We start from the raw sequence: 14,173 nt of genomic DNA on the forward strand, positions 1-14,173 counted from the left end.
TGCAGTAAATCTTGTAGGGAGGGGGCTACCCTGAGGTCCTTGGTGCAGAAGTGTCATCTTCTAGACTCACTTACTGATTGTCAAGATAGAAGGGCAGAGCGCCATGGAGCAGGAACAGAGAGGGAACAGCTTCCCTGTGTTCTCTAAGCAGGCAGAGAGGTTAGGGTTAGGGTCTATCACATGAGAGGACTGTAATAGTTAACAGTCAACAAATGTCTGTGAGGTGGACCTGATGAACTACTTAGAAGAAGGAAGGAGGGCTGTTCTTGGTAGGCTTTATTCTTTAATTTCATCCTCTGTGCATTTGAAAAAGATTGCTTCCGAATGATGCCTTGGAGGTGATACAGCTCCTCTGTGCTGGGGGAGGAGCCATGGTGCTGTTGTGGAGATCGCAGGGTCACACAATATTTCTCCATGTCTCCGTCTATCGTGTACAACCTCAATCCCTGACCACATAAACTGAGTATCCCATGAGCCCAGCACCCCAGTTTCTCCAGCCTCATTGAATCCAGAGGATTAGGAAAGACTGCCCATCTATCGTTTTATAAGGTGCCTGTTTATCTCTTTCAGGCCCAGGCCATGACCCCTAATACGGGTCATAGCACATGTATTTAGGAGACAGACAGGTGGGTCTTTGCAAGTTTGAAGTCACTACAGAGTGGTTTCTAGGCAAGCCAACACTACATAGTAAGATTCTGTCTCAAAACCCAATAAATTAGTAAGTATCAAGAAACTCACCCTACATAGGACACCTCTATGCATCACCATAAAGTATCTGTTTTATAGAAATATTTCTAATTAACTTGGATTTAAAGGAGAAAGCATACAGTAATTCATTTCTGTGGAGGAATTATTTTCTTGCCTGCCTTCCTTTCATGTACTGAATTACATCCAAAATCCAGAGTTTACCCAGAGTCTGTGACTGGACTTTGGGAGGGTGTTTGGCAGTGTTATAAACTTCCTGGCCACAGATGTCCCAGTTCTGGGCTTATCCAATCCCAGTGTGTCCCCATCTCGAGGGACCATTTACCTCCTTGCTTAGTTTACTCTTGCATTTCCTTTAGGCTCCCTTCCTGATTGGGGAAGGACAGAGATTAGAAAGGAACCCTTATTCATTGTGGTTGCTATAGCAATGGTGGTGTAGGAGGAAGATGCCCTCTTCAAGGAACCGCGATGCATTTAGGTGAAGACACAGGCCATTTGATGAATTTGGTTTTGAATGGCCTTCAGAGCCAAGGACACAGCGATTGAGGTCCTGAGGAGCAACTCTGCTGAGTGAGCAGTGCGGAGAGGGCTGCGTGGTTTCCAAGAATTAGCAGAAGTGTCCTCCTGTGGGAAACACAGCCCGACCCCTGTGGAGGGTGGCTGGGGAGAGTGGGCGGGCTCCAGGTGCTGTGCACAGTGGAAGTTTGGGAGCATACTGTTAAGTCTGTAAAGCCATTGTGGTGGCTCAGTGCTTGTGACCCCAAGAGACTGATGAGGAGAACCAGAGACTTACAACCATCCTGAATCCATGATAGGTTGTAAGCAGAGGCAGCGTGGAGGGTCAATGCAGAGAAATGGTGGCTATGTGGAGACAGTTGGAGATGAACTCTGGGCATCATGTGTTTCAGGGAGTGGTTTGTGGAGATGTGGTGAAGACAGAATGTGAAGATGCTGGCTCCAAGACACAGAAGAACAGAGAGAGAGGGGGAGGGAGGGGGGTCAGGAAGACCTCCAAGTGCACCCCAAATGGGTACCTGAAGAAAGGGGCAAGCATGGCTGATTAGGCTAATACTTCTGTCCGATTGGAAAACTGTTCAGGGGCCCTGGACAAGTTTGCAGCATGCTGCCTTAGCTGGGGAAATGGATGAAAAACAGGCCACGTGGCGTACATGACACCACACTCGCCGTTCCATGGCTGGCCATACAGACCAAGGCTGCCCAGTTTTCGTTTGCTAGGTGAGGTGCCTGAGATTTAGGTCCTTACCGTCTGCCACTTCTGTGCACCCATTCTTTCTGCTGCCGGATTCCCACTGCTGTGTCTCCCTTTACTTCCCATTGGCTAGCACCGTCATCTAAAACAAACAAGCCTGTATGGTTATGCACAGGATTGGCAAGGGCGACGGCCTCTTAGCATGACCGCATTGCTGGGAGGGAAGAAGCTGCCTTTCCATGCAGTGTGGATGGAGGGCAATCACCCTTCTCGGTTGGCAAAGCAGTGAGGAGCTTGAGGTTTTTAGTTACAAGCGAAAGCCGCTGGCTCTGTGCGCGTGCCCTTGACATTCCCATTCATCTCCGCTTGTGAGTCCTTTGTCTCTGCCGTGGAGCCAGTGCCACAGACGCTGTTTTCCAGTCACACTGGATATGCCTCTTTGTTGTTGTTGTTGTTTAATCGTTACTTAATGCTTTAAACTTTAACCTTCAAGAGTGGCCATAAATTTGAAAGGTGGGCTCATCTGTAAAGAGAAAAAACTAGATTCCCCATAAAAAGAGGTATAGGTTAAAAGCCACATTCCGTTCTACTAGAGCTCTTTGGCCAACACAGAAGTATTCACTGAGGCTCAGGCAGGCCTAGGGCACAGACAGAACCCCTTAGGTACCCGTGGACCACGGCTAAGAGGGGCATGTCTGGGAAGGAGGGGAGGTCAGTGTCCCCTGGGGCGGGCTCTCAATCCACTTTACTGTCAGTCGTGAACACCTGAAGTAAATTCTTGCACTAGTGAGATTTGCAGGGACTAGCAGTTTCTGGTCAGGAAGCACATTTGCTGTGTTTAATGAAAGTCGTGGTTTCCAAGGCCTTTGACTGCTTCCTGGAGAGGATGCTGCCCAGTGGGAGCTGTTGAAGCCCAGAACCTCCAGTGTGCAGCAGCAGCTGAGCCATGCCCAGGGGCAGGCGCTAAAGCAGCGTCCCAGTTAGGCCAAAGTCGCCATCCACCTGCCTCCTTCTTTTACTCCAATTATCTCAAGTAGCTCGGGTTAGTTAAATCACACCACATTCCTTCTGATTTTATTTTTACTGTAAATTATTTCCGAGCAAGCAAAGCCTGTCTCCCCAGACTCCCTGAAGCCATTGTCAGGAATGGATTGCTGTTTCTGAAATGAAGAGGGAAATGAATTATGGGGGTGGGGGACTGTTTCGGAGGTGCTGTGTCTGCTGAGGAGGGTTAACAGCTAGTACCATCCCTCTCCTCACTTGCTGCCTGAGGCTTGCCCAGGGGAGAAGGGCTGTTGAAGGGAAAATGGCTTCTCTGACCTCAAAATGAGGCTGGAGCAAACTTTAGCCTTTTTCACCTCAAAAGTGAGGTCCACATCCTTCTGATGCATGAAGCCACAAACCCCCAAGCCAGAAACAGCCACTTAAAAGATAGTATTTGCAAATCAGACATCATTCCTGCTCTCTCTTTGGAGCAATTCGGGTGTGTCTGGGCTGGAAAAGAGGGAAAGTGTGTTGCTTTTTTTAATCCAACAACTTATAACTGTGTCAACACATAAGACGGTCTGTCAAAGCTTTCCTCTGGTGTTGATGCTGTGAATTAATTTTGAGAGTCACTTGTGAGCAGTAAACACTTTTGCAGCATGAACAACTCTGTACAGTAAGAGTTGTCAACAGCTTGCTGTCTCCCCCCCCCCCCCCCCCGTCCCTGTGAGGGGGGAGTGAAGCAGAGCAGCGAGTGCGTGTACACACACACACACACACACACACACACACACACACACACACACACGCACGCACGCACAGGAAGCTGTCTGAAATACAAGGAACAGAAAGTCACTGCCACTCCCGTTGCTTATCTTTGGCAGTTTCCTTTCTTCTACAGACCACAAGAAACTGGAGGATTTGGAATGTGTGCAGCTGAGCCCGCCTGTGCCTCTGGGCATTTGGACACTTCGTGCTGTTTTAGAATTGGCTCTAGAATGTGTGGGCCACCTCGTTTTTTCTTGTTTGATTAATTAACTAAAGAGCCACCACGTGGAGCGAGATACAAAGACCCTTAATGCGTGTCCAGTGCTAACTTGAAAGAGAGCCTATAGTGCTTTGGGTTTTGTGGTTTGCTTTGTTTACATCTTGTTGCTGTGGCATTGAGTATGCTGCTGACTTCAGCCACCCAGTTGCTCACCTGGCTCCACACCTGCTGTAGCTCTGTGCATATCCGTAGGTGACTTTACGTTTGCTTAGCAACCTCCATTTCTCTCTACTCCCTCTGCCATCTAGCTATTGAGGTGAATAACCAAAGCAGCCCAGCACTTTCTCTCGAGCATGTGACTGTGGCCCACATCTTGAGATCTGCTCAGACTGCCCATTCCTTTCACAGCTACAAAAACCTTACACATACCATCCTCCTTCCAGAAGCTACAGTAGGTGCGTTAGCCCACAAGCTCCCGAGGTGTGGGTCTTCTGTGTTTATGTTCAACCTGCTGGATTCAGTCATCCTTGTGTTTTTGTCCTAAAATCCCTTCCTTCAGGTTTTACATTTCTTCAGTTGCCTGTCTGGTATTATACGAGAGACATGTTCTATCTCTTGTTATCTCACAGATCACAAAGACCGCCTCCTCTCCTGCTACAGTGCTTTCACTGTGCATACATGCTCCAGAAACAGGAGTAACCTATAGGTCCAGAGAGGATGCAGGAGGTAAAGGAATTGGGTCTTCACCCCTTCAGCATCGTTTCAGAAGAAACATATTTCCAGGAGCCCTCGGGGAAGACCCCAAACACTCACTGGTGACATGGGGCGTATGCACCAGACGTGGTTCCTGTAGCAGGTAACTCTTTGACATAATAGGATTGGCCTGTCTGAGGGCAATAAGGACAAGGTGCATCCTGTGGCGGGGACAGGGACTGGCTGCACACGCTACTGCTGTCAAGCCAGTACACAACATCTCGCTGTCCTTTGTCAAACAATCTTGATAGGGAACAAGTTTGATACAAAGTGGAAGGGTAGACCTTTCCTCTTCCCTAAGAAATGGACATGTGGAGAGGTGTGGTCTTCAGAGGCGAATGTCCCATCATCCTCTGTGTCTGGGCTGTGCTTGGCTCACTCCAGTGCTGACTATAGAAGAGAAAAGGAGGTGGAAACGTATTAGAGCCTTCAAAGAGTTAACCGAGGGTGTTTTCAAGAAAGGATCATCATGAACTGTATGGGACATAAAAGACTTAAAATGACAAAGAACTTAAATGACAGGTGGCGTCATTGGAAAAGGATGTGGGGCTGATCCCAGCGCAGTGATCACACGCAGCTGCATTAATTTGCCTAATCACTGGATTGCTGTACCCAGTGTCTATAAATAAACACACAAACTAATCTTTTGATTATCCTTTTTTTTGGGGGGGGGGAACATTCAATTTTCCTTTCTTTTTCCCCCTATCTTCGAGTCTTTTCATTGTGATTAAGCTGAATTTTTAAAGTTCCAGTTAATACAGCTTCTCTTATACCTATTAGCATTAGACAACCGAAAAACAAAAAACAGAAACAAAAAAATCACAGTTAACGGACAGAGAAATGCAGGTGGCCAGTAGCTGCATAGAGAAGATGCTCAGCTTTGTGATCATCTATAGGAAATTTGAAGTGGGAAAAAATCAGTTACTTGTCATTTTCAAGTATCATATAATCACATGGATTGAAATTATTGGAAAAGCTTTAGCCACATCAGAAGTGTGAGGAACCCACCCCCATGCTGCTGCGAAGCCAGTTGGAATTTATGGTGATGTTCTGATGTTGCATAGAAAAATGAGATATGAGTGCATGACCTGGTTCCTCATACCCCCAAATGCCCATGGTCTGTGCTCACCACCAAGGACAGATGCTAAAGGCGGGTTTCGGAAGTGCAGCAGCTACCAGAGAAACTCCACTTCATGTGCTCATTCGTAGTGCGGGGTAGCTGCACCTGAGGTTCCAGATTTTTCTTGACAAGCTCTCGGATGTTCATACTGCTGGTCCATAAATCACACTTGACTCCTGGGATTAAACTGTGTTCATGTGTGTAGACAGATGCTTAGGAATGCGTGTAGAAAGTCCCCCCCCCCCAAGACTGTCAATCTTGGTAACTTTTCATCTTTTTCTTTCTACATTATTTAATATTATTAGCTTTCGTTGGGAGGAGGCAGACAGCAAGAGGTTTGGTGCTGAGGTAGACGGGGCAGGCATCTCAACTGTGTGGGCCAGTTTTGGCCTTGGCGAAGTTCTCTTTATCCCCTCCCCCTCCTCTTCTTCATCCTCATGTTGAAAATACACAGGCTTAAAAGCTGTTTGAGGAGGAAGAAGAAGAATACAGTATTATGAAAGTACTGTAACAAAATCCATTGCTTTGTTTGGTAACTAAGAAAAAAAATGTAGACAAAACACACTTTAGAAGTTGAGCTCAGATGTAATTCTTTTTTTAATTGTCTTTATTAATTCATTGAGTTTCAAACAATGTTTCGGATTATATTCACTCCCTACCCCAGTGCCACCCATAACCTCCCCGCCTCTGTACACAACTTTGTTCTCATTTTTTCTCTCTCTCCTTCTTGTTCTGTCTTCCTACTCCAAACCCAAGAAGTCCAACCTGTGTTGACTATACATATTCAGCGAGCCTTTCTATAGTTTGTTACCAGGTCTACTTCTTGAACATTTTTATGTCGGGCAGAGCACCTAGGCCTGTCATTATTAAGGATGGCAGATCATCAGACTTACACAGATTCTCAAGTCTGGCCTCAGAAATTCTGATTTGACCATCCTTACATGAAGAAATGAGCTTTTTCAGAAAGTCCCCTTGGGTGGTTCTGACACACTAATCCGGCCCTGAGGTTCCTCGTCCATCAGCTTGGAGACAGGCATGTCATCAGAGACTCCCCTCCTTAGCCTTGCTCACTCTCCCACACCACCCTCTGGAGGAAGGGGTGGGTGCTGGATTCCAACCTGTCTCCAGATGATCTGTCCAGTTGCACTGCATCCATTGCCTGGAGCTGCTGGAACAAATTATGACCTTGGTGTCTTGAAACACCAGAAATATGTTCGCTTTGTTCTAAAGGCCAGAAGTCTAAAATTAAGGAGTCAGCAGGATGCAGTCTCTGGAGACCTCAGAGAGACCCATTCCTTTGTCTCTGCAGCTTCTGCTTAGGCTCTGGGTATTAATTGGCCATGGCTGCCTGCTTCGAATATCTGACTCCATCTTCTCAGCACCTTGGCGTCTAAGGACATTTGTAGTTGGATTTAGGCCACGCAGATAACCCGGACGATTTACTCTTGAGACCCACAATTACATCTTCAGCTACCCCTGTTTCCAGATAAAGTCATGATTCCGTGCTCCGGAAGTTAAGACACGGGCACAGATTCTTGGGGCAGAGGCGGCACGGCACAGTTCAGCTCACTTGACCTTCTTCTCATCATCCATGTACAGTACACGCTATGATTTGTTTCTCACGCTTGCTCTTTACAGTTGAGGATGAGGTTTCTCAAAAATGCTTTGCCAGTGTCTGGTCATGCACGACCTTGGGCATCCCCATGGAAGTGTTGTGAGTCACAGCCCCACAAAAAACAATGCAGTGAGCCATGGTATGCTTGGCCAAGACTTGAGTCATTTCCCAAAATATACAAGAGGAGAACTAGATCAGTAAAAGGAAACCCTGCTCACACATGACAGGTGTCTGCCACTGATCCACAGTCAGCCTTACAGGGGGCAGGTCTAGCCTTTGTTACCTGGAAGGTCTGTGGGAACTAAACTCCAACCAAACTTATCTTACTAATACCTACGTGGCCTGATGCCAAAAGTCCAAACAGCTAACTACTAAGAAGTATGTGAATGAAAATATTTGACTCCTTTTTTCCTTAAACCCTACTTAATTCACGATATGTGAAGCTTATGTATGTGTGTGTGTGTGCCTTTAATTAAAGTATTAATGACCACTGAGAATATTTTTAACTAAAAGTCAGAAAACAAAAAGAAGAAATTTCAATTGACTTATATTTCCAGTGCTCATGGTTGACGTAGAAGCTAGAGCCTTTCTAAGCTGACCTGACTGGGGCCCAGTTGTTTTCCTGGTAGTAGAAAGATATCTTTAAAAATACCCATGTTACATAGCCTGAATAATGCGTTTCATTGAAGGTTATAAGTGAATATAAGTTATCTGTCAGCCGTTGAATGAGTCCTAGTCTCATTTTGGACCTGGGGTCTGCTGGCTTGAAAGCCTGGGTCCTGTCATGCACATTAGTAGAGATTTTTACTTTCAATCTTTTTAAATGGAAGACTTTATAAAACCCTTGCAAACATGATCTGACTACAAAATCATTTTTAATGATTTCTTAATCTTTCACTGTTGCCTCATTTCTAATTCAATAGCACTTTTCTTTCAATGACTTATGTCATTCATGTCTTTTATTCCAGTAAATTTTCATAAAAATTACTTCAAGACTCAAATTGTCCTGGCTCGAATAATATTTCATCAGATTCTATAATTGTAATAGTAAGTAATGCTGGCATTTTCAATAGTGCAGCTTACCCATAGGCAGGGGGTGTGCCCCAGGACCAGCCTGGGAGCATCCAGCAGGTTTTATAAGTATGTTCTATGGTGGGATGCAGAACACTGAGACGCGCTGGAGAAGCTTGACTTGGATGTATCAGTTAAGAGGCTTTCTACTCCAAGATGCTCACAGGTAAAATCCTATCTGAAAGATGAATCGTCATCTTCACTTAGCTAAGGATGCCAATATTCAGCATCTTCAGAGGAGCTGATAAATGTGAAATCATAAAGTTTGTGTTTGGTATTTTGTGTGATTGCTTTGGCTTTTCCTACATCCTTTCTGTTTTTGTACATACCCCTCTCTTCTGAATTTACCTCTCCCTGTTCTCTTTTCCCCTAACAGTTCTCTTGTGCCCTGCTGTTTCCCTCCCCCTTCTGTATTTATATCCTTCTTCTTCCTAAAGACAGGACCACCACCCTCCACCCCACTTCCATCTGTACAACATACAACTGGATACACAGAGTTTGGTCCTTACTAGAATAGAGAAGGCGGATGTTTTATTTCTGTTCTGAGGATTACAAAAGAAAATGTAGACCATTGTGGCCTTATTATTATGGCTTTCATTTTAAGTTCATCACTATCTTCCTGGTCCTCTCTTGATTTTGAAGGTTGGTGAAGCCTCATTGGGTAGCCAGAGTAATGGTGACCCATACTGTCCACTGATACCCTCAGTACCTGAGGAGGGGCGGGGTATGCAGCTAGCAGAGGTGTGACTGTGCCAGACTCAGCCTGTGTTCCTGTCACAGCCAAGTCTCCTAGCATCTGTGCCTTCAGTGTCTCCAGGCCTGAGAAAACTCACTTGTCTAGTCATAGACAGACTGCAGTAAACACCACAGAGGAGGATGAGCATCTCTCTGATTCCGACAAACTCTTTGACAAGCACAGCGTAGCTGTTTTCATACACAAGGGTACAAGTTTTAAACCTGGGCCTCACAATCATCTGGGTAAACCCCAGTCAGTACTTTTTTTTTCCAAAGTAAGTGAATATTATATTCTAAGAGATTGTTTGTCCTAGTTAATTAAGCACTGCAGATGTTTATTTCACTTAAAATTATTTTCAAAGAACCATCAGTAAATACCAGTTCTATCTTTCCATCAACTTTTGTGGTTATTGAGTAATATCTCATTCTGGATATTTTCACTCTAGTGTGTGTGTGTGTGTGTGTGTGTGTGTGTGTGTGTGTGTGCGCGCGCGCGTGTGCGCGCGCGCGCGCGCGCGCGCCCGTGCTCACGTGCATGTCAGTCTATATGTCTATGTCGTGTCTGTGTGTGTGTGTGTGTTACATACATTTAGGTACTTGTCTCTGTAGTCTGTCTCTATTCTAACATTCAAACTTCAGGGTCTTAAATTTTAAATTAACTCAATTAACTGGCATCACATATCACATGGAAAGTTGAGTTGTTAACCATTTTCCTATAAGGTGTTTGGTAGCATAAATAATAAGATGGTGGACATTATTGTTTAAGTTGGTTTGGAAAATTTATGAGTCATTCTCACTGTTGGGTCTCATTAAACCTCTCTATCTTGGTTGTTGATTGAAACTAACTTAATTAGGGAAAGGCAGTCAGAACAGAACCCACTGGAGACCCAGAGAATCATGTCATCATCATCATTTAAAGCCAAGTGTGCATGGCAGGCAGACTACCAAACTACCAACACTTTCCCAACATGGAGAGAAAGGTCCCCTGTGAGTGTTGCAGCAAACCTTACATACACACGAGGGTAGGATAGGGAGAACACCCTGAGTGAATGTGTGTGTTGACATGAGCTGCCATTTCAAGGACCCCAGAGCCTCAGACCCCTTGAGAAAAGTCTTCCCCTGGAGAGATATTCAGAGGCAGGGCAGAGCCTTCTGGTCTGAGAACAATTTGACAGTGTGTGCGGAGAATGTTCACTACAGCTGCCTCCCCTTGGATGTTTGGGGCCTGAGCACTGCTCTGCTCCAGAGACTGCTCCTACCAAGGTTAGCTAAGTCTGCCTCCCTGACTCAGCTGTAGGTAGCAGTCCTGCCTCCTTGCTTATCTGTGTGGAATAACCCCTGCCTCTCAGGTCACCCCTCTTGCTGAGCCTCCTTCTGGGATGCTGAGGTCTCTGAGTCCCAACATTTCTACCTGTGTGTCTCTCTTTTCCTTACTCTGTCACTGCCCCCAGGCAGGTCCGTTCCTGAAGCCAGGCTGGTTGTGGCTGGTGAGGATATCACATGTTTATATATTTGAGACATTTGCTATATATCTGAGCATAGACTCATGTATATGACTCATATATATTTGTGTGTATATATGTATGTATGTGTATATATATATATTGTGTATATATTATTTCATTTAATCTTTTTAAAACCCTACTTGTTAAGCTCTTCCCATTTTAAAAAACTTGATTTAGACTTGTTGGCAACCTTTTGTAGATATCCTAGGGGCTGCAGAGGGCTGAACCTAGAACAAACTGAGCTTAGGCTCCAGCCCTCACACTGTGTCCTGTGCTGGGTAGCTCCTGTGTGGTCTGCCGGGGAAAGCACGTGGTAGCTTCAGTCTGCTCTCCTTTGGGGCTTTAGGAATGCTGACACATGTGGCTTTTCTTAAGAGCCTATTGGTCTTTCCATAACTACACTAAGGCCTTTTCATTCATCAACTACACAACTCTGAAATAACGGTGACATATGACCATGGAAAGGTTAATGGTTGCTCTGCGCATTCATCAGTGAAATGCCATATGGGACAGTAGGTACAGGTGGAGTGAATGAAATTATTGATCAAAATTCTTATCTGTGAGGCTAGATCTCATCAAAGAAATAAGTTCCCGCAGTGAGCCCCAGGACACATTGGAGGCAGGAACAGAGGTAGCTGAAAAGCTGTGTTAATCACAGAAGATTTTTCCAAATATACACCCTTGTTCTTATTTGCACATGGAGTTGTCTTGGTTGTTGTATTGCTGTGTTATCCACATAGTAAAAATAAAAATCACCCATGTGAAGCTACTGCCCCATCCTCCCCCATCCCTGGCCAACACTCCTGGAGAATGTTCATAGACAGTGGCTTTGCTTTGCACTTTATGAGCCTACATTAAACTGCTTTAAGAATTTTAACTTTTAGCAACTTCACACACTATTGGATTGAAGTGTACTTAAATATGGCTACCCCAAAAGATGAAGTCATGATGAACCCCCAAACAACACAATTAATAAACAAGACACTGCAGAGAACATCAATGAACAGAAAAAAGAAAGTGAAGCTGGAAAAACTTACAATAAAACACAAAATTTATTCTTACTTCCCTCGGGGAAAATGGAGAGCTATATCTGGATACAAAATTCAAGTAAAGCTTAGGAAGCTAAAATAGGAACAGCAGGAAGCTCTATCTTCTGCCCGGAGTGGGGGCTGAACAGGGGGACAGAAAAGCAGTGAGTGAATCTCAAGGAGAATGTCCAGTGCTTTCTAAGAACTAGGTCACAGCGGCCGGAACACCAGGGCAGAACAATCAATCACCAACGGCCCTGGAAACCATAACTGACCACCAGGAAGCTGGGAAGTGATGTGATCAGTTGCTCAGTAGAAAGGTTACCTGCGTGATTTAAGATTTCCTAGAGAGGAGAGAATCTGGTGACAGGGAGACAGTTTGGGGACAGGCTGTGAGATCACGGACTCGGGTGCAGTTGGCAAGCACACAGAGTGATGTCACCTACAGCTTGCTTGGGAAGGCAGAGCATGTGCGAGTAGAGAATGCTGCAAGCAGCAGCGTGCCCTTTCTCTTCCCTACATGCATAGTTGCTGCGGACTCCACTGTGGACAGGAGCATTGGGAAACATGTCGCGATATTAATAAAGCATAGCAGCTATATTTATAGGACATGGAGCGTAATGAGTAAGACCATCTGGAAGAAACATAAAGTAAACTTGACCATGTATGTAAGTTATATGTGGACACCAGCCTATTTTATTTTAAAAACTTGAGCATCCATAGCTTCTGGTGTCTGTGGTGGAGTTCTAGGAGCCATCTTAGTGTCCTAAAACATGCCTGGTTAATTCATTTAGCAAAGACTAATCCCCTGCTGTATTCCAAGGTCCCTCCTAGACTGTGGAGAGTCACATTCTGTCTCAAGAGAAAATGACCACAACTCAGAAACCAAATTAGCACACAGTGTACTTGGATTGCTATGAGGGTAACAGGGTAGAGTCATGAGACCAAGAAGAGGGTAGTGTTTAGGAAGGAGTGTAACAGGAGATCAGCGATGTCTGACATGGAGTTCAGTGAGAAGGATGTTAGCATGCTACAATCTAAGGGGGAAAGCTTCCCCAGGAGGCAAAGGAGAGTACAAGTCAGAGCAATAGTTCGTGCCCATACTTCTTGTTCTGAGGAGGCTAAGGGAGAATGATTGTGAAGATGGGGCCAACCTTGGCTAAAAAAAGGAAATAACAAAACAGAAAAGAAAGATGAAGAAGATGAGAAGGGAGAAGAGAGAAGAGAGGAGAGATAGGAGATGAGAGGGGGAGGAAGAAGAGAGCTAAGCGGAAGGAGCTGGAACACATAGGACACTGTTTAATGAACGTCCATGAGTTCTAGGACAGTGGTTCTCAACCTTACAAATGCTGCAACTCTTTAATGCAGTTTTCCATGTTGTGGTGACCCCTAACACACAGTTACTTCAATTGCCACATCATAACCATAAATTTGCTACAGTTACAAATTATAATGTAAACATCTGATATTCAGGATATCTGATATGCATCCCCTGTGAAAGGGTCATTGTGCTCAAAGGGGTCAAGACCCACCAACTGAGTGTTTCCCAACACCATTGTAGGAGGAAAAGAGAAGAAATGGTACAGTACACATGAGGAGAGAGGCCAGGCCAGAGCCTTATGCCCACATGAAGACCTCAAGTCCCCTGAGCAGTGGGAACTTAGTAAGGGTTTTGAGTAAGACAACAACTTAGTAAAGATGACTAATGTTCTGTGAGAAGGGCTTTTTACAGAGGCAAAGCAAATGCAAGAGACTTAGAGTCTGGGAGACACATGGTGGTGGTCAAGATGGCTGCTGGAGTAATGCCCGTATTCCCATAGTGTGGTTTGTGGCATCCTTGCATCCCCAGACCTTTCCATGGAGAACGCAAAGCCAGATTTCTTTCCTAGCTAGACCAGATGTGGTTTGCCTTCTCCACACTACAGCCGCATGTACTTCCGTGTGCATGCTGTGGCGGATGAGAAGGCGGTGTCTCAGCAGCCGTCAGGCAGTGGCACCTGGCCGTGATGGTCACCAGCACACGCTGACAATGCAGCGGATACCAGTGTCACTTCAGAATGCCTCTTACGAAGTAACAACAATGTATCATTTTGGTTAAATGGCCACCCTTGGATCGATGTCCTTTTATATTCAGTGAGACCAAATGGAATGTACCCATGAGGTTCCTGTACCACATCCACAAGATGTTCACTGTCTCGGGGTTGTGGCATCCACGTGCAGTTGTGATCAGCATCACCAGCAGACGGGCTGCCTTTGCACGGAGCAGCCTGGCGTATGAGAGAGGACAAACACTAGACAAATGCTGCTCGTGTAGATTTAGGTACTGGCTTGACAGACACTTATTAATGAGTTTACAAAATGAGCGAATTTTGATACTTGAAGGAAAACAACTTACAGAATGTGCTGGCAATGGCAGAATTCAAGATTAAAACAAAAACTGAGATTTTGGAAAACATGTC

This window comes from Micromys minutus (assembly GCF_963924665.1).
Source record: "Micromys minutus genome assembly, chromosome: 26".
NCBI classification, from domain to species: Eukaryota; Metazoa; Chordata; class Mammalia; order Rodentia; family Muridae; genus Micromys; species Micromys minutus.